Below are 21124 nucleotides of genomic sequence, written 5' to 3' on the forward strand. Positions count from 1 at the left end.
CCCTGTAGCGTGCATTCCACTCATCCCAAACCACCACTGTTGGCGACTTGTCAAGACAGAGGGCGGGGTGGAGATCTGTTGGGTTTCCTGATGACAGCCGGTTCTGCTTGAGCGCCAATGATGGCCGTGTGTTGGTTAGAAGGAGACCAAGTGAGGGCCTGTAACTAACCAATCAGCGTCCTAGACACACTGGACCTACACTTGGAGTTATGGTCTGAGTTACGATTCGTATGACAGAAGGAGCATGTTCGTGGTTAACCCACACTCCCTGACTGCAAATTGGTACATCAGTCTGGTGAATCAACGTGTTGTGTTAACATTCATGAACAGCATTCCAGTGGGTGTTTTCAGCAGGATAACGTTCGTCCACATACCGCTGTTTTAACTTAACAGGCTCTACAGAGTGTCATCATGTTGCTTTGGCTTGCTCGTTCATCATATCTGTGTCCAGTCGAGCACTATGGGATATCATCGGACGACAACTCCAGGTCATACACAAACAGCATTAATGGTCCGTGTATTGATGACCAAGTGCAACAGGCGTGGAGCCCCGTCCCACAAACTGACTTACGGAAATTGGGGAAATTTGTGATAAGATCCTATGGCTTACACGCTACTTAATCTAACTTAAACTAACGTACGCTAAGGACAACATACGAGGGTTGTTTTTTTAAGTAAGGGACGTTCGCGCATATAGTCCCGTAGTTCGCGCGGACGCCGCAACAAGCCACCGCGCCACTTGCCGGCATCCTTCCCGTTCACACTGATGCAAGTTGCAGCTCTGTAGCTGACGTGTACGCATCGCTGTGCTACTTTATAATGTTTACGATTATTGAATCGCCCGCCGCGTGTGAGATACGGTCAGTGATACGTTTTTTGACCGCGAGAAGCCTATCAGGTGCAGAAATTCATCTTCAGTTAACAGAAGTTTATGGCTTGAATGCAATGAGTGAAGGTAAAGTGCGTCAATGGGTTAGAGAGTTTAAAAATGGCCGTCAAAACGTCCATGACGAAGAACGCTCAGGCCGGCCCTCTGTGATCACTGATGATTTGGTGGCTGCAGTCGAAACAAAGATTCATGAGGACAGAAGATTCACAATTTCACTCTTTCTTTGGAATTTCCACAAGTTTCAAGATCGGTTTTGTACAAAATTGTGTCTGAAAACCTAAACTTTAAGAACCTGTGTTCTCGGTGGGTACCCAGACTACTCACAGAGGACCACAAAGGGAAGAGATTTGCCACTTCATTGGACTTTTTGATTCGTTACGAGGAAGAAGTCAAATTGTCACTGGAGATGAAACATGGGTATCCCATATCACTCCCGAAAGCAAGCGACAATCGATGGAATGGCGACACACAACCTCACCCGTCAAGGTAAAAGCCAAACAGATGCTGTCAAAGCGCAAGATTATGGCAACTGTGTTCTGGGACCGGCGCGGTGTTTTGCTAGTGGACTTTATGCCACGAGGAACGACAATCAACTCAGATGCCTTACTGTGCAACTCTAAAGAGGCTCCGCGGAGCAATTCAAAACAAAAGGCGCGGCATGCTGACAAAAGGAGTTTTGCTCCTGCACGATAACGCTAGGCTCACACCTCTCAAAAGACTCGGGATTTGATTGATTCTTTTGGCTGGGAAGTTTTGGACCATGCACCATACAGCCCCGACCTTGCTCCTAGCGATTTTCACCTTTGCCGGTACCTGAAACGCCATCTTCGTGGGCAGCGCTTCAATGACGACGATGAAGTGAAAGCGGCCGTGAACTCTTGACTGTCGGAGCAGGCGGCCGAATTCTTTGAAGAGGGAATTAAAAACTTAGTTGTACGGTATGACAAGTGCTTAAATAAACAAGGCAACTATGTAGAAAAATAGGTAAAAGTGTGTAGAACCAGAAAATAAAAGTTTTTTTACAAAAGTATTTGTATCTTTTTTTAAAAATAAGAACGGCCCTTACTTAAAAAACAACCCTCGTACACACCCATACCCGAGAGAGGACTCGAGTCTCCGACGGGGGCAGCCGCGCGAACCGTGGCAAGGCGCCGAGACCGCGCGGCTACCCCGCGCGGCAAACTAACATTCGGCATCTGTACAACGCAATGCATGTACGTTTGCATGCTTGCATTCAACATTGTGGTGGTTATACCCTTTATTAATGTACCAGCATTTCACACTTGTAACGGCTTTTCTCACACTTACATTAACCTTTGGTCTTGCAACGGTACTCACTTAAATCATCTGGATAAATGTAAATTTCGTTACACTACATAAACATTTTTTGGTGTTGGAATTTTTTTTCGTCGGTATATTTAACACCACATCCGATTTGCAAAAGAAATCACTTAAGCTGAGAATTGCGCAGTATTTTAGAACGTAAAGACAAAATCAAGAAAATGGCACATTAGGCGGCGGTATCACGCTTTTGCAGGTGTCTCGCACGTCGGCCTTGGAATCGAGCAGAAAGTCACTTGAGCGCCTTGTACTGTCGCCAGGAACCTGATTTACGCGTGCTCCCGGCCGCTGACATTGTTCGCTAATCAGATACGCGAGTTTACCTGCCGGTCTTATTGTGAGTGGTAAACTTACCAAACGCCTATCCAATCGCATTAAGCTATAAATACTGTATTCTCGTTTACAGCCCATGGAACAACAAACGCGTGGTTTGTTATCGGACAAAAAATGAAAAGCGCCTCGTTCTCACAACTCATTTGGCGTCCTTGACGACTTTCCATATGCGACGGAAATATCTGGCCGCCACGTCCCTTTCTAATTATAGCAGCCGTTGCAGCCCTAACACGGCGTAACCGACCAGCAGTGGAGTCACCGAGGTCCAACTGCTTTTGTTGTCTCCCCGACAAAGGTCAGCCTCGACCAGAGACACTCTGGGGAGCGTGCCAACACATTAGCACCACACGTGTGGTGAGCGTGCAGGAATGCCATACGGACATTTAATTTACTGCGCTCACTCGTGGCCTCTGCCTTCAGTCACAATGTTACTTACTTGCTTGCATCATCTGAAACGAAACCAGCCAAACGTGAATATATTCATTTTCTCAAAATCCACCTCATTTATTATAATGTGCTTTCATAACACCCTGTTTTTGGTAATATTAAAATAATCTTCGCTGATATTTTGTGGATCATGCTATACCTAATGATTTTATTCAGGTTTCAATCAAACTTAAGTCTTCAAGATAATGATTTAGAATATATAAAACTGTCACTAACATTTACTTGAAGACATTGTACGGTTTCATGCTGACAAAGAAGGCGTATACGCCAAACACGCTGACACTGCAAAATAATTAGTGTAAAGAAGCCGGCCTGAAACATCCAATAAGCGCACCATAAGCACTAACAAATTATTTGCAATGAAACGTCCGCTTTGGAAAATTTATGAATTACTGTACTGGTAAACCCCTTACGTTATTTTTCAAACAGCTGAGCAAAACTGAACGTGCTCAGACATTTCTCTCTTTACTTATTCTGATCATCAATAAACTGACACACAATATTTTTAGCGCAACGCAATCTGACTTTCAATAATCCCTACAAAAGAATGGCCCTGACTAACAATAACCTATACCTTTCATGAATCACTTACCTCACAAAGATCTTCGTTACTCGAACTACTGCAATACAGCGAGCGACAATACTGCCAGCTAAATAAAAGATTCTAACTACTGAAAGCAGTAACTACTGATCGGCATAGTTAGCAAATAGAAGATTTTGATAGAGAACAAACAATGTATTTACCTTAATAATATTCATCATATATATATATATATATATATATATATATATATATATATATATATATCAGTTCATGATATCCAGTATTACAAATTTACTCTTTCTGATGGACACACGTCCAGATCGTCCGTTCTAAAAATTCTACCATCTCTCTCTCCACATCCACCACTGCTGGCGGCTCACCTCCAACTGCGCAACGCTACGCGCTGATCACATCCAACTGCCCAGCACTACAATAGCAAATATTCCTACAATGCAAACCAGTCACAGACTGCACACAGCACAGTCAGCGATTTTCATACAGAGCGTTACGTGGCGTTACCAACATAAAAACCTAAACAGCCTACTTACAACAAAATCATTTTGTAACATAGTATCCATCGAGACCAAGTAACTGACTCACTATACAGGTATTTTAAATATATTTTGTACGAGACAATCGCATGAGCACTTCACATTGCCATAATAGGTTTCGATCATCTAGTGTTGGTCTTCCGACCAAAGGCATATGCCGAAAGATGTGTCACTTGCGATTTCAGCAGTACTGAAGGTACTGGCATTCTTTGAAGACTCTTCCAGCACATCGAGTTCTTCTGCTTCTGGTGCAGACAGTGTGCTACAAACGTTTCAGGTTCATAATCGACTCATCGTACTGCATCATTTGGCAGCGATAGGAACGTGTGAAGTTGAGGTTCCCTGGAGATCATCACAGGTCTGAAGCTTAACCGGTAAATATTGAAGCCACACTGCGGGCAAAGTTGCGATTTTTCGTTGGTCAGGGATATTTCTTCCTGTGCAATTCTTTGGTAGGTTGCTCCCAAATGATGTGCTGGCGAAGATCACGCCATGTCACTTGGATGTTGAAGTTCACTCAGTCGTTGATGTACAGCTACATTAATGCGAAGCCATTCTGAAATGAAGTGATCTACTCCTGTGGCAGAGTTGAAGATGAAGACTAGTACGGAGGAAGTGCTAGAGTCCACACCTACATCTATAAACGTACCCCGCCAGGCACTGTATAGCGCACAGCGGAGGGTACTTTGTAACATTACTAGTCACTCTCTTTTCTGTTCCGCTCGGAGCCCTGATCTTTCTCATGTTTTCCGTACTCTCCCTAAGCGAGATAAACGTGGGATGCTGTAAAGCGTTCTGTCGTACGGTTTTCTAAACTTTCACAGTAGCTTACTGAGCACTTCCGTAACGTTATGTAATTATGATTCCAAGAACACCTCTAAATCACATCGTTTTATTCGCTACGATTAACCTATTTCTGCAAACAGTCAGCGTCAGGTTGTTGTTGTTGCTGTTGTGGTCTTCAGTCCTGAGACTGGTTTGATGCAGCTCTCCATGCTACTCTATCCTGTGCAAGCCTCTTCATCTCCCAGTACCTACTGCAACCTACATCCTTCTGAATCTGCTTAGTGTATTCATCTCTTGGTCTCCCTCTACGATTTTTACCCTCCACGCTGCCCTCCAATACTAAATTGGCGATCCCTTGATGCCTCAGAACATGTCCTACCAACCGATCCCTTCTTCTGGTCAAGTTGTGCCACAAACTTCTCTTCTCCCCAATCCTATTCAATACTTCCTCATTAGTTATGTGATCTACCCATCTAATCTTCAGCATTCTTCTGTAGCACCACATTTCGAAAGCTTCTGTTCTCTTCTTGTCCAAACTATTTATCGTCCATGTTTCACTTCCATACATGGCTACACTCCATACAAATACTTTCAAAAATGACTTCCTGACACTTAAATCTATACTCGATGTTAACAAATTTCTCTTCTTCAGAAACGCTCCCAGTCTACATTTTATATCCTCTCTACTTCGACCATCATCAGTTATTTTGCTCCCCAAATAGCAAAACTCTTTTACTACTTTAAGCGTCTCATTTCCTAATCTAATTCCCGCAACATCACCCGATTTAATTAGACTACATTCCATTATCCTCGTTTTGCTTTTATTGATGTTCATCTTATATCCTCCTTTCAAGACACTGTCCATTCCGTTCAACTGCTCTTCCAGGTCCTTTGCTGTCTCTAACAAAATTACAATGTCATCGGCGAACCTCAAAGTTTTTATTTCTTCTCCATGGATTTTAATTCCTACTCCGAATTTTCCTTTTGTTTCCTTTACTGCTTGCTCAATATACAGATTGAATAACATCGGGGGTAGGCTACAACCCTGTCTCACTCCCTACCCAATCACTGCTTCCCTTTCATGCCCTTCGGCTCTTATAACTGCTATCTGGTTTCTGTACAAATTGTAAATAGCCTTTCGCTCCCTGTATTTTACCCCTGCCACCAAATCATTATTATAAAATTTGTTACATACATCAGATGGGTTTGACATCCGTACGTTATCGTAGTTCTGTCGCTGTTTCTTTGTTTTAATTTCACTCCATTAGTGTTCTTGGAATAATAACGACTGATTATACTAGATATGATTTGGTATCTGATATAATTTGCAGATTGTTTTCGTTTTCCTTAGAGCAACAATTATGTGTAACCTAATTTCACAAGTGTACCAGCGACATTTATGGTCAAAATCAGTTTTGTTTATCATGCTATAATTTCGGAAATATTTACTACTGGTATCGCTGTTAGTGCTGTGTAGTCTCTGGTTTCCAATAAAAGTTTTCGATGCTTCTTGTGTTTTAGGTCGACTTGTTCTTTAAGTACTTTTAGTGGGTAGTTGTGTGTATGTAAACATCTCTTCCAAAATGTACGTTGGTCGTCCTTTGGATGTTACGTGTAGAATTTGAATAGCTTGTTCTCAATTATCTGCTGTGTGTTGTTTTCGCTGTATTTAATGTGTTCGCGGTATCTAATACTGAAGTTTCTACCAGTCTGACCCATGTAGAATTTATCGCACGCTTTGCATTGAATTTTGTATACGCCTGGGTTCGAGGAAATTGGTAATTTCGTTTTATCCGATTGTGTTGTGTTCGCTAAGCGAATGCGGATCTTATATTTGTATTTTTAACAGCGAGTTAATTTTATTGGATACCTTTCCCAGGTATGTAGTGGGTATGTATGCGAATTTCTCTTTGGCTGGTATTTCCCTTGCGAGCGTCATTTCTTTTCATATAGTAGCTTTAATTGGTCTGGTATGTCTGTTGTACAGCTGAGTGACTATTTGCGGATTATAATCATTTTGCTTTGTCTTCATTGTGTGCTTTTAATTTCTTATTATATAGAATCGTGTTCTAACGGTAAGTTTATTTTTCTATATACTATGGCGTGAATGCTAGCATATTCGTGCGTTATATCAGATAACAAATCATACCTAGTACAACCAACGAAGAACACTAGTGGAGTGTAATTAAAGTAAAGAAGCAGCAACATAACCACGATAACGTCTGCATGTCAAACCCACTTGAGGTATGTAACAAATGTTACGATACTGTCTTCTAATTAATATTTACCTTTAATATTAGAAATATTGTACCAAAATTATGTGCCACTTACTTACAAATAATCTGACAATGGCTATTTGCCCAAATATGCCTATTGTAACGAATACACCGATCTGACTTAGCAGCGCTTTTGGAATCGTAATTACATCGTGTCCTCAAAAGACATATATAATGCAGCGAGCCTTAAAGACCACAACTGCCGTAACACTTCAATATTGATCGAAACAAATGGTACCACATACAGCAGCGCGCCACTGAATTGTTCCATATCTTTCTTTAAGCCGTCGTGCTTGGGATCCCAAACACTCGAGAAGTAGTTCATATGAATGGGTTGATTCTGTGCGTGGTCTCGTTAATAGGTTCAAATGGCTCTGAGCACTATGGGACTTAACATCTTAGATCATCAGTCCCCTAGAGCTTAGAACTACTTAAACCTAACTAACCTAAGGACATCACACACATCCATGCCCGAGGCAGGATTCGAACCTGCGACCGTAGCAGTCCCACGGTTCCGGACTGCAGCGCCTAGAACCGCAAGACCACCGCGGCCGGCTCGTTAATAGGTGCGCCACAGTTTTCCACATATCTCGCAACAAGTCTTAGTCTGCTTTCTGCTTTCCCCTAAGCAAACCTATTTCGAAAGAACCTTGTCTTTAGCAAATGAGAAGTTATTAAGACTACTACATTTTGGAAACTGTACATGTATAAATAAATCAAATGAAGTACTCGTTGCTGTTTTGATCTTTAGTCCGGAGACTAGTTTGATGCAGTTCTCCACGAAAGTCTACCCAGTGCAAGTCTCTCTCTCTCTCTCTCTCTCTCTCTACGTCATTGGCGCAACTTACACGGGTTTACACGTCCTACTTTAGTCAAGCCGTGATCTCTCTCTACCAATTTTTTACCCCCCCACTCTTCCCTCTAGTATCAAATTGACGATTCCCTGATATCTCAGAACGTGTTTCACCAATCGATTCCTTCTTGTAGTCAAGTTGTGCCGTGAATTTCTTTCTCCACATTTCTATTCAGGACCTCTTCATTATTTATTCCAGCTACCCATCTTTCAGCATACGTCACATTTCAAAAGCTTATATTCTTTAATTATTTGAATTGCTTATCGTCCACGTTTCCCTTCCGTACAAGGCTACACTCCGTACAAATACGGAAAGACTGCCTAACACTTGAATTTCTATAAGATGTTAGCACATTCCTCTTTTTCAGAAATACTTTTCTTGGTATTGCCAGTCTGCATTCTATATCCTCTATCCTTTGGCCGTCGTCACTTATTTTGCTGCCCAAAAAGTATCTTCTGGCCTTATGCCCTAATCTAACACCTTCAGAACTGCCCTATTTGATTCGACTACATTCCATTACTCACATTTTCCTTTTGTTGATATTCGTGTTATAACTTCCGTTCAGTTGGATTTTCAAGTCCTCTGCCACCTCTAGTAATATTACAAAGTCACCGGCCAGTCTTACTGTTTTTATTTCTTTTTCCCTCAAATTTAATCCCCTTTCCAATTTCTCCTTGGTTTTCTTTTTTGCTTGCTCAATGTATAAGTTGAATAACATTGGGCATGGGCTACAATTCTCACTTTCTTCTCAACTCCACTTTCACGTCATACGACTGTTATAACTGTAGTCTGGTTTCTATACAAGTTGCACATAACGTTTTGTTCAATGTATTTTGTGCCTGCTATACCTGAATCCGAATAAGAAAGTGACCGACAGCTAGTTCTGAGCGGACTGTTGTTATACCGCCTCGGTCGCCCCTCGTGTTCTGTTCAACATTCGCATATCACTCTGCTCCCTGAAGGGTCAATTACCAAAATCGGTTGTGGGCGACGCCTTAGGCTAGTATCGTAACAATATGATTCGTTTTCATTTTTTGTATTGTTTCTTGTTTCGGCGAGTCGCTTTTTCAAATAGATCCGGATAACACCTGCCTAAAACATGCAAGATTCTAACGATGTGGAGAACAGCATACGAAACAGCACTGTTGAAGAATGATAAAGATCCAGATTCCTCGAAGAATATCGCTGTTATGCCACATATAGAAACTGTGAACGTCTGACACTGAAACGCATAGCAGCTATCGTGGACCCAAAGCTCATCCCCCAAAAGGGCGTTTTCAGACCAGATAAATATTGTCTCAACCAAATCTTTTCCCTTAATGAACATATATAGGAGAGACAGTAAAATAAACAAATAACAGGACTAGCTCTGCATAAGATACAGTGAACCGTAGTTTGCTTATAACAAAATTGTATGATACAATAACAGATTACCAGCTTATAAAAAAATCACTGAATCACTGCTGCAAAAGAGAATGTTATATGTTACGCTGGATGGCAGGAATAGGCAATGTCAACGGCTGAAAAATGGGTTCGCCCAAGGTAGTGTCCTGGCCTCCCTCCTATTAAACCTAAAAACCAATGAACAGCCAACACCAAATTACACGACCCTCTTGCTTCACGCTGACAGTCTGGCCATAATCGCTCAGGAAAGTGTTTTGAGGAGGCAGAACAAAACCAGGAACGCTTTCTAGGCACCATGTCAGACTATTACGTAGAAAATTCCATTAAATCAAATCCTCCAAATACATGTCAGTGCCTTCCATCTTAGTGCAAAACAAGCACACCGAAAGTTGAATGTAACCTGGAATGGTTTAGTCCTGCAACAGACAGATAAACCGACAAACCTGGGTGTTGAACTAGACAGTTCGTTGACGTACAAACATCACTGCAGAAGGTCTGTAAAAAAAACGTAGCAATATACCGAGAAAACTGTTTAACAGCTAACGGGGAACTGTACAACTTCACAGCAGACTATGCTTGCCCGATGTGATCCAGATCTGTACATATCAAAAACATCAACTTAAGCTCAAATGAAACGTGCCGACTAATAACACAGGCCGCTCGATAAACTATACGAAACGGCCGAATTTACGACCTCGGCTCCCAGACAGTAACGAACGTACCGAGAAGCTTAAACATACTTTCGATGAACGCAACTCCTTGTTTGGAGTTTCCTGTGGACCTAGAAGACTTAAATACCGTAAGATATTACTGAAAAAAAAAACTTTATCGGACCTCCAAAGACTATTCTCCACTATAGGAGATTCCCAGCAGCGAGAACTTGAAATGGAAGATTTGGAGGAGCATGAACCGTATCAGCAGGGGCACAACACCAATGAAGGCAAACCTGATCAAATGGGACCATTTAGATGATTACGACAACAGTTATGATTGCGGCGAACGTCAAAATATGGAAAATCTCGTGACTTATCCTCAGTGTCCCAATAAATATTCCATCGATGAATTACAGCAGGGGAGCACTCACTGGACATAACCAAATTTTGGGCTCAGAAACTTTGATCTCTGAACAGGAAAAAGAAAAGTAGCAACCAACACGCTAAACAAAGTCAGTACTTCTCGTTGACGAGGGAGCGTATCCAAAACTTAAGTGCACAAGTGCTGCTATCTTACGCTTACTGTAAGTGCTAGCCAAGACGAACTGCCAACATTGTTGCATCCCATGTTCGAATGTCAATCATTATGTTACCAGAGGAAAATTGCTCCTATCGGAGCATCAAAACACGGATACGTTTCTGTTTATTTAAAATACTCTGACTGAAAAGTAGGGTACCAGCTGTCTGAGTACACCTTCCTCAGCAACTTTAAATATTTTCCCAAAACATTTGTAATGCGAACATTTTCGCACTCTTTTTTTAGTATGCAACTTACCTCAAACTCCCACAAACTCAACTAACTTAATTCACTCACACCCACGAGTCCATCGCTGTAAGCCGTTCATACCGATTCACTCCCAGTTGCCCTTTCCCTCTCAGTCATTCATCCCAGCTCGTTGTGATTATCTCTTTATATCTCTCGGTCATTGTCTCCTCTATTACAGCCACAGCCCCTTTGGTTGTGTCCTACTACTGTAGTTTCCTCTCACGTCATTGTCTCACTCTTGCTCTTTGTGCTAATCGCATTCCATCCTTCCCTCTGATATTGTCTTTTCTCACTGTCACCACCTCTTCGTCGTTGCCATTGTGATATACTCTCTCATCATCACTGTCCCTCACCGACTTTCTCTTTATTGCGCTCTCCTGCGACTGTGTCCTTTACTCTTTTCCTAGCACTGTTCTGTCAACATTAACTATGTTCCAGTGCCACGGTGTCCCTCTCTTTCTGTCGCACTGTCATTGTCTCCATCGCTCTTTTTATAACACAACCACCGTCTACTACTTACCGTCTCTTTTCCACTGCCCCTGTTTTCTTTACTCTCAGCATAAAAAAGTGCAAATATGTTCACATGCCAAAATTATTGGGACAGTTTTAAAGGCGCTGAGGAAAGTGGAATGAGTCAGTTGGTACCCTACTTTTCTGTCAGATTCTTTTAAATTAACAAGAACATATTCGCACATTTTGTACTCCAATAGGAGCATTTTTCCGCTGGTTCCCTTCTTTACTCTGCTACTGCAGGACATTATTTAACTCATATGAAAAGAAATGGTCAGCAAAGTTTAGGTACTTTGCTTATGTGAAATTGAAATAACGCAATCCTAATTTTCCACTTCAGATAGGATTTTACGTGCTTCAGTTCTACAAATGGGATTCTCATATGATAATGGAAACACTTATAGCATATTTTTCCGCGCTACGTCATTTTATAAACTACGTTTTTGCCTCACAAGTAGGTTGCTGTGTACCTGTGTATCTCGAAATGGATGAAGATTTGAAAAAATTTTCAAGATTGTGCAATGCATCTGAAAATTACAGCCATTCTCAGTGGGTAGTGGTCTCTGAATCCGCGGTAGGGTTTCGATACCCAAAAGATAAATTTCTGGGGTGTATGAAAATGGGGAGATGTCTCTTCTAGATAAGTGCCAAAAAAATGTGTGTGAAATCTTATGGGACTTAACTGCTAAGGTCATTAGTCCCTAAGCTTACACACTACTTAACCTATATTATCCTAAAGACAAGCACACACACCCATGCCAGAGGGAGGACTCGAACCTCCGCCAGGATCAGCCGCACAGTCCATGACTGCAGCGCCTTTGACCGCTCGGCTAATCCCGCGTGGCAGATAAGTGCCTAGAGAATATACCATTAAAACTGTAGGAATTACTGCGGTTATTTATTATTTAGATTTAGCCTCATACCGGATTTTTTGGGTACTTTGGAAACGGATACAGATATCAAGAAAATTTTCAAGATTGTTCCAGATCGCGATGTTAGGTTCAAATGGTTCAAATGGCTCTGAGCACTATGGGACTTAACATCTGAGGTCTTCGGTCCCCTATACTTAGAACTACTTAAACCTAACTAACCTAAGGACATCACACACATCCATGCCGAGGCAGGACTGGAACCTGCGACTGTAGCAGCATCTTGGTTCAGGACTGAAGCGCCTAGAACCGCTTGGCCACAACGGCCGGCCGCGATGTTAGGAACATGTCGTAAAAATATCACGCATTTGCTGTGCATGGCCGTCTTGGAATCCTCGGCCTGGTTTTGGTCCGCTGGTGATGGCTAAAACATAGTGAAACAAAACCCTTTTTGTAGATTTTAGCGGGGAACCGCCCAAGAACTAATGGTGCCTCGATAAGTCCCTTCACGCTCACCGTAGACCACATCAAATGTAAAAAGAAGCAACCGATTTTCTCCATTTGCCGCAGCAGGAAGAAGCGTGTAATATTCATACTTAGACCCTGTACTATAGGATAGTGACAATTAAGACGATTCTTCTGTTGGGTATATGAATGGTACCTAGTCCAAGGGCTGTCAAACAGCTTTTTATCACCAATAGAAACCGAGGTATGGGCACGGAAAATCCCCTTTTTATGCGCGGCGTTTTGGAATGCTCTCACACGCATACCGATTGCGATCGAGGTTTACCCTCAGAATCTGAAAGAGTGTACACCAGTCAACACCGTCGACAGAAGTGCTATAAATGTGGGTGTGCTTGCCACAGCCAAGTAGAGTTTGGGCAGTGAGAGAAGTGTGGCTGGGGTGCGCACAAGGAGCAGAGGCGGGACTGTGTAGGTAGGCTGTGGTGCGGCACTTGGCATGCAGTGGGCAGGCGGCCGCTGATGATTGAGCGTGATTGGCGGGCGTATTATCTCGCGGGCACGGATGAGTCAGCGCGCGGCCGCCTTTCCCACACGGCTACCCGCCGTCCGTACACAGGCCCGTGCCAGCTACACGTGCGTTTGCACCTTCCCAGATACCGCGACAGTCCGGCACTGTTGGGCTCCATCGTCCAGCCTCCCCGCGACAAAGCAAAGCACATACACAACATCATTTGCGTTTTTTATGCTGGAACTTCGTCGCACTGTCTTTAGTGCTCCGCTACTGCGTATTTTACATTTCTGTTTCGATACATTTGCGTAATCATTAGTGGGTTGGCATTTTATTGCAGTCTTGATTACTAGTTGTCCGCCTCCGTAGCTGAGCCGTTAGCGAGTGTGACTGCCACGCGGAGGACCCCGGTTCGATTCCATGTACTGCCAGGATTTTTTTTTCCTTGTTGAGAGGACTGGAACGGGCGCATTCAGCCTCGTTGTGCTTCTCGAGTGAGTAATAGCGGCTCCGGGTTACGAAAACTGACAATGGCCGGGAGAGCTGTGTGCTCAACCAACGCACCTCCATACCGCATACGATGACGCCGTTTGGGTCCAGAGATCGCGGTGCCACACCGAAGACGACAACGCAATTCGATACCACATACATTAGCGAGGGCGCGATACAGCTCGCAACGACGTACGAAAGGCGCTCCAGGAGAACAGCCTCCCTCTCTGCGCTGCAGCACCCTCACGCGGAAGTCAGTAAAGTGTTGAGTTAGCGAGAGCGCTGACCAGCTCGTGACCTCGTCTGAAGACATCATTACAGTATAGAACCAAACAACATAGTTGAAGTTTTGATGGATTTGCTCATTTAAATGTGGAACTTTTACTGCAAGAGAACTTGGAATTACATGTTCCTGGAGACAAGTGGAATCTCAACTTTATCTTCCATAAGGATAGAAGCAGAAGGAATGAATTAAAATTTGTGCCAAAGGCGGAACTTGAAACTGAGTCTCCTCCTTGCTATGCAGATGTGTGAACTGAAGCTTGTGTTAGGCGGGCATTTTACTAGGGTAAGCTGTTTTAGCAATAATGCCACGGTGGTGAAATGGATAACAAATCTGCCTACTAAGCAAGAGACACAGGTTGAAGTTCCTGTTTTGGCATGAATTTTAATTCATTTCTTCCGTTTCTATGCTTATGGAAGAGAACAGTTTGTTCATCTACACCTACATCTACATGGACGTTCTGTAAATCACACAAGTGCTAGCAGAGGGTTCATCGAACCACCTTGACAATAATTCTATATTATTCCACTCTCGAACAGCGCGGCAAAACAAACACTAATGTCTTTACGTTCGAGCTCTGTCTGATTTCCCTTATTTTATTATGATGATCGTTTCTCCCTATGTAGGTCAGCGTCAACAAAATATTTTCGCATTCGGAGGAGAAAGTTGGTGACTGAAATTTCATGAGAAGGTTCCGCCGCAAAAAAAAGACCTTTGTTGTAATGATGTCCACTACAAAACTTGTATCATTTCAATAGGCCTCTTCCCTATTTCTCCATAATACAAAACATGCTGCTCTTCTTCGAACTTTCTCGATGTACTCCGTTAATCCTGTCCCGTAAGGATCCCAGACTGCGCACCAGTACTCAAAAAGAGGATGGACAAACGTAGTGCAGGCATTGTCTTTAGTAGATCTGTTACATTTTCTAGGTGTTCTGCAATAAAACGCAGTCTTTGGTTAGCCTCCCCCACAATATTTTCTATGTGTTCTTTCCAATTTATGTTGTTCGTAACTGTAATTCCTAGGTATGTAACAGGATTTACGGCCTCTTAAATTTGACTGATTTATTGTGTAACCGAAGTTTAACGAATTCCTTTTAGCGCTCATGTGGATGATCTCACACCTTTCATTACTTAGAGCCAACTGCCAATTTTCGCACAATACAGATATCTCTTCTAAATCGTTTCTAAATCTTCAATCTTTAATAGTCAATAACAGCTGTAACTTACTAAGCAACCCTGTGGCAAAGAAGTGTGTCAAAGTTAAGTACATTTTTTGTTCATTTATGTAAGAAAATGAACTAATATTTCACGTGTTCTATAAAGTGCAGCCTCGCCGAGCAATCAAAGAACCCACTGTGATGGGCGGGTTATTGTAGTTTTGTCTGGTGACAACAATGACACCACAATAGGTCGGTACAGACGGGCCCGCCAGGACCTGTGGACGGAGTTTTAATTACTAATTGGTTGGACTTACAGAAGACTGCTGAAATTAGATTGGTAACTTGAATAAGTAATGAAGAGGTACCGCATCGAAACGGTAAAAAAGGAATTTATGTCTCAAGCTGACTAAAAGATAGGTTCGGTTGATGCACAAATCCTGAGGCATCTGGGTATCCTCAATTTGGCAGTGGAGGAAAGCTTTGGAGGTAAAAATCCAAGAGGGAGAACAGGTCTAAATACAGTAAGCAGGTTTAAATGGATGTAGGTGGCAGCGGTTGCGCAGAGATGAAGAGACACCCATAGGATAGACTCGCATGGGGAGCCGCATCAAACTAGTCTTCGGACTCAAGACAACAACAACGACTACAACAAGCTTTGCAGGACCTTCATTAATTTGTCAGAATTTATATTGTAACACTGTCGTCACGCAGATGTTCTGCCGTTGTAGACGCGGAAATACACCTGCGATGGGTCCTGGAGAGCTGCTAACGACGTGATAGATTGTTCAAAACCTCAAATGAGGAGAAGGCACATAGTTAAAGAAAGGTCACTGAGCTTTAAAAGATGGTTCTAGAGTCCTCTGTCTGGAGAGTGGACCAGATTCATATCCCATATCCATTAATGCGACACAACCGTGTGAGAATTTTCGGTGGCTCCTGAGCCTGTTGCACATTCTACTGAAGCAGTAAGACTTTAGTTGTCATGCCTGTGGGTCTAAACACACTGGAATGAAAAGCAAACGTTAGTTGCCACGAAGCTCGGAAAACACACTAAGAAGCAAAGTCTATCTGCTGTGCAGCATGAGCGTGAAGTGATCCCACAGAAAAAAATTCTTGTCGTTATATGAAGTAGTCCAAGCCACTTCGACGTAGAGAAACTAAATCCCAGGTAGACAACGAAAAGATTCATATCCCATATCCATTAATGCGACACAACCGTGTGAGAATTTTCGGTGGCTCCTGAGCCTGTTGCACATTTTACTGAAGCAGTAAGACTGTAGTTGTCATGTCTGTAGGTGTAAACACACTGGAATGAAGAGCAAACGTTAGTTGCCACGAAGCTCGGAAAACACACTAAGAAGCAAAGTCTATCTGCTGTGTAGCATAAGCGTAAAGTGATCCCACAGAATAAAATTCTTGTCGTTATGTGAAGTAGCCCAAGCCACTTCGACGTAGAGAAACTAAAGCCCAGGTAGACAATGAAAAGCAAGTTTATTGAAATGAACATAAAACTTCAATTCCCCTTCTTCAGAATTACACAAGAAATAGTTCACAGTTAAGTCTCTATCTTTTAACTGGATGAGATACGTAAGCCCAGAGGACCATCAGCCACTGAAAAACTGAATCTCAATTACTACAGCCAAAGCACTGGTTCACGAAAAACTGATTATCTCTAATACGTCGAACCACAATCCCCAAGTCTCGGATGTCCGCGATGTAGAGGCCGCTGTAGAGAAGACTCGGCACAGCTTGAGGACTGGCGTCGGACGACAGCCTCCTGTAGGATTCCAGGAGAGCTTCTAATTGAGGAATCGGGGTAGCGATCGACGTAAAGGCCAGAGAGCTCATCGACACAGAATTTACTAGCTATTTTTTGCCTTTATTGGTATTTCATCCCCCTCGCCCCATGTGGGCTGTCAGTGGTAAAATATTCCGCTCTTCAGCCAAGAGAATTAAAAAACATGAAATAAGAATGAGGGACGAAATTTTGGGTCGTTTTTCTAGTGTAAATCAAAAATCAAGGACAGACAGCTAAAAACCAAAAATATATACATTTTAAAAACACATCGCAGAAAGGTGAAATTCTTCTGATGAAAGACACTGGAGCACTGCACTTTCACTTAAAATCTGATGGACCTGCACAGGGTGAGACATATTGTAGAAGGAGTGAATATGTTCTATAGGGTAGAGGGGTGTGAGCAAAAAGATAGGGAACTGTTCGGTAGGAAAAGTATGAATATGAAAGGTGGGCGTCGAGATGCATAGTGAAAAATGCTGTCGGTGGAAAAGACAGGCGCCGAGGAGTAATAGTCTATGGGTAGGGTGGTGGTTAGGAAAGGGGTGGGGATGGATGGAGAGGCAAAAGGAGAGAGGAGCGCTGATGTGGAATGGGATAGGTGGGGAAGAGTTAAAGTTGGTAGGAGGGTGAATATCGGAGCGGACCTCGTTGTCTGGGGGAGAGAGTTGGTTAAAGTTGCATTGGGATGGGATATGGAGTGTGTATAGGTGTAGGGGCGGAGGGATGTGTTTGTGAAGACGCGGCAGCATAACAGTGTTGGTGATCAGAGGGAGACAACAGGGCTATTGGAATCTAGTTTGCGTATAGTCTATGAGATGCGGAGATATTCGATGTGGGTGAGAAAGGGGTAGGAATTCGATGAGATGGAAGAGGATCCAAGTGAGAGAAGGCAGACTGAAACGAGACGGAGTGCATGGCGTTCGAGGATTTGTGGGGCTTACAGAACTTTTGTGGGGAAGAGATGCATGCGACATTTACATAGCAGAGGATCGGTTGATGACTGGGTGTTGTGTGCTGTCCTTAGGTTAGTTAGGTTTAAGTAGTTCTAAGTTCTAGGGGACTGATGACCATAGATGTTAAGTCCCATAGTGCTTAGAGCCATTTGAACCAAAGGATCGGTTGGATCAGGGTTTTGTCGGTGTGGAGAATAGTGGAGGGGCGTAATCCCCAAGTTCGGCTTGTTAGTTGTTTTAGTAGTTTTATTCTATCGCGTTGTATGGTTAGTTTCCAATTTGGTTGCCGCTCAGGATTAACCCAAGGTATTTCAGTAAGTTGGGTAAGCTGATATAACGGTCGAAATGATAATGTAGAAGTCATGGAGATGGATGGTGTGGTTGGTTCATCCTGTTTTTATTGCCTGTGTTTTGAAGGGGTTGATCTTTAGGAGCCATTGGGTACAATAGGAGGTACTCTGATTGAGAGTAATCGATGGGCTTTATGGAGTGTAGGGTAGAGGGCGAGGAAAGCAGTGTCATCAGCATACTGGTGTGAGTTGTTTCGGCATATCGGCAGTGTTGAAGAGGTCAAGGAGATGAGAGTGTAGGGTAGAGGGCGAGGAAAGCAGTGTCATCAGCATACTGGTGTGAGTTGTTTCGGCATATCGGCAGTGTTGAAGAGGCCAAGGAGATGAGAGTGTAGGGTAGAGGGCGAGGAAAGCAGTGTCATCAGCATACTGGTGTGAGTTGTTTCGGCATATCGGCAGTGTTGAAGAGGTCAAGGAGATGAGAGTGTAGGGTAGAGGGCGAGGAAAGCAGTGTCATCAGCATACTGGTGTGAGTTGTTTGGGCATATCGGCAGTGTTGAAGAGGTCAAGGAGATGAGAGTGTAGGGTAGAGGGCGAGGAAAGCAGTGTCATCAGCATACTGGTGTGAGTTGTTTCGGCATATCGGCAGTGTTGAAGAGGTCAAGGAGATGAGAGTGTAGGGTAGAGGGCGAGGAAAGCAGTGTCATCAGCATACTGGTGTGAGTTGTTTGGGCATATCGGCAGTGTTGAAGAGGTCAAGGAGATGAGAGTGTAGGGTAGAGGGCGAGGAAAGCAGTGTCATCAGCATACTGGTGTGAGTTGTTTGGGCATATCGGCAGTGTTGAAGAGGTCAAGGAGATGAGAGTGTAGGGTAGAGGGCGAGGAAAGCAGTGTCATCAGCATACTGGTGTGAGTTGTTTGGGCATATCGGCAGTGTTGAAGAGGTCAAGGAGATGAGAGTGTAGGGTAGAGGGCGAGGAAAGCAGTGTCATCAGCATACTGGTGTGAGTTGTTTCGGCATATCGGCAGTGTTGAAGAGGCCAAGGAGATGAGAGTGTAGGGTAGAGGGCGAGGAAAGCAGTGTCATCAGCATACTGGTGTGAGTTGTTTCGGCATATCGGCAGTGTTGAAGAGGTCAAGGAGATGAGAGTGTAGGGTAGAGGGCGAGGAAAGCAGTGTCATCAGCATACTGGTGTGAGTTGTTTCGGCATATCGGCAGTGTTGAAGAGGCCAAGGAGATGAGAGTGTAGGGTAGAGGGCGAGGAAAGCAGTGTCATCAGCATACTGGTGTGAGTTGTTTGGGCATATCGGCAGTGTTGAAGAGGTCAAGGAGATGAGAGTGTAGGGTAGAGGGCGAGGAAAGCAGTGTCATCAGCATACTGGTGTGAGTTGTTTGGGCATATCGGCAGTGTTGAAGAGGTCAAGGAGATGAGAGTGTAGGGTAGAGGGCGAGGAAAGCAGTGTCATCAGCATACTGGTGTGAGTTGTTTGGGCATATCGGCAGTGTTGAAGAGGTCAAGGAGATGAGAGTGTAGGGTAGAGGGCGAGGAAAGCAGTGTCATCAGCATACTGGTGTGAGTTGTTTCGGCATATCGGCAGTGTTGAAGAGGTCAAGGAGATGAGAGTGTAGGGTAGAGGGCGAGGAAAGCAGTGTCATCAGCATACTGGTGTGAGTTGTTTGGGCATATCGGCAGTGTTGAAGAGGTCAAGGAGATGAGAGTGTAGGGTAGAGGGCGAGGAAAGCAGTGTCATCAGCATACTGGTGTGAGTTGTTTGGGCATATCGGCAGTGTTGAAGAGGTCAAGGAGATGAGAGTGTAGGGTAGAGGGCGAGGAAAGCAGTGTCATCAGCATACTGGTGTGAGTTGTTTGGGCATATCGGCAGTGTTGAAGAGGTCAAGGAGATGAGAGTGTAGGGTAGAGGGCGAGGAAAGCAGTGTCATCAGCATACTGGTGTGAGTTGTTTGGGCATATCGGCAGTGTTGAAGAGGTCAAGGAGATGAGAGTGTAGGGTAGAGGGCGAGGAAAGCAGTGTCATCAGCATACTGGTGTGAGTTGTTTGGGCATATCGGCAGTGTTGAAGAGGTCAAGGAGATGAGAGTGTAGGGTAGAGGGCGAGGAAAGCAGTGTCATCAGCATACTGGTGTGAGTTGTTTGGGCATATCGGCAGTGTTGAAGAGGTCAAGGAGATGAGAGTGTAGGGTAGAGGGCGAGGAAAGCAGTGTCATCAGCATACTGGTGTGAGTTGTTTCGGCATATCGGCAGTGTTGAAGAGGTCAAGGAGATGAGAGTGTAGGGTAGAGGGCGAGGAAAGCAGTGTCATCAGCATACTGGTGTGAGTTGTTTGGGCATATCGGCAGTGTTGAAGAGGTCAAGGAGATGAGAGTGTAGGGTAGAGGGCGAGGAAAGCAGTGTCATCAGCATACTGGTGTGAGTTGTTTCGGCATATCGGCAGTGTTGAAGAGGCCAAGGAGATGAGAGTGTAGGGTAGAGGGCGAGGAAAGCAGTGTCATCAGCATACTGGTGTGAGTTGTTTGGGCATATCGGCAGTGTTGAAGAGGTCAAGGAGATGAGAGAGGACGGAGTCCTGGGGCACTCCTGTTGTGGGACGTGCATGGGACTTGGTATGGTTGACTAGCTGTAGTCGTACGCCGGCCTTAATAGTGTTGAGGCTCCAGGGTATCTTGAGAGGTATTTTGGAGCATGTGATGATGCGGAATCGAGTGGGTTCGCGCTGACTGCGCGCAATTGGAGCGATGCCGCTGCCGCCTATCGGCGAGAGGTTCGTTTGGAACTGCATTGGCAGTGTTCACCATTGTAGCCAATGCGACTTTTGGAATGAGTCACCTGTGGTGTAGCACTGTTATGCTGGAGGTCTATGTACCCCGTCGTA

This window comes from Schistocerca serialis, chromosome 4, assembly GCF_023864345.2.
Source record: "Schistocerca serialis cubense isolate TAMUIC-IGC-003099 chromosome 4, iqSchSeri2.2, whole genome shotgun sequence".
Taxonomy (NCBI): domain Eukaryota; kingdom Metazoa; phylum Arthropoda; class Insecta; order Orthoptera; family Acrididae; genus Schistocerca; species Schistocerca serialis.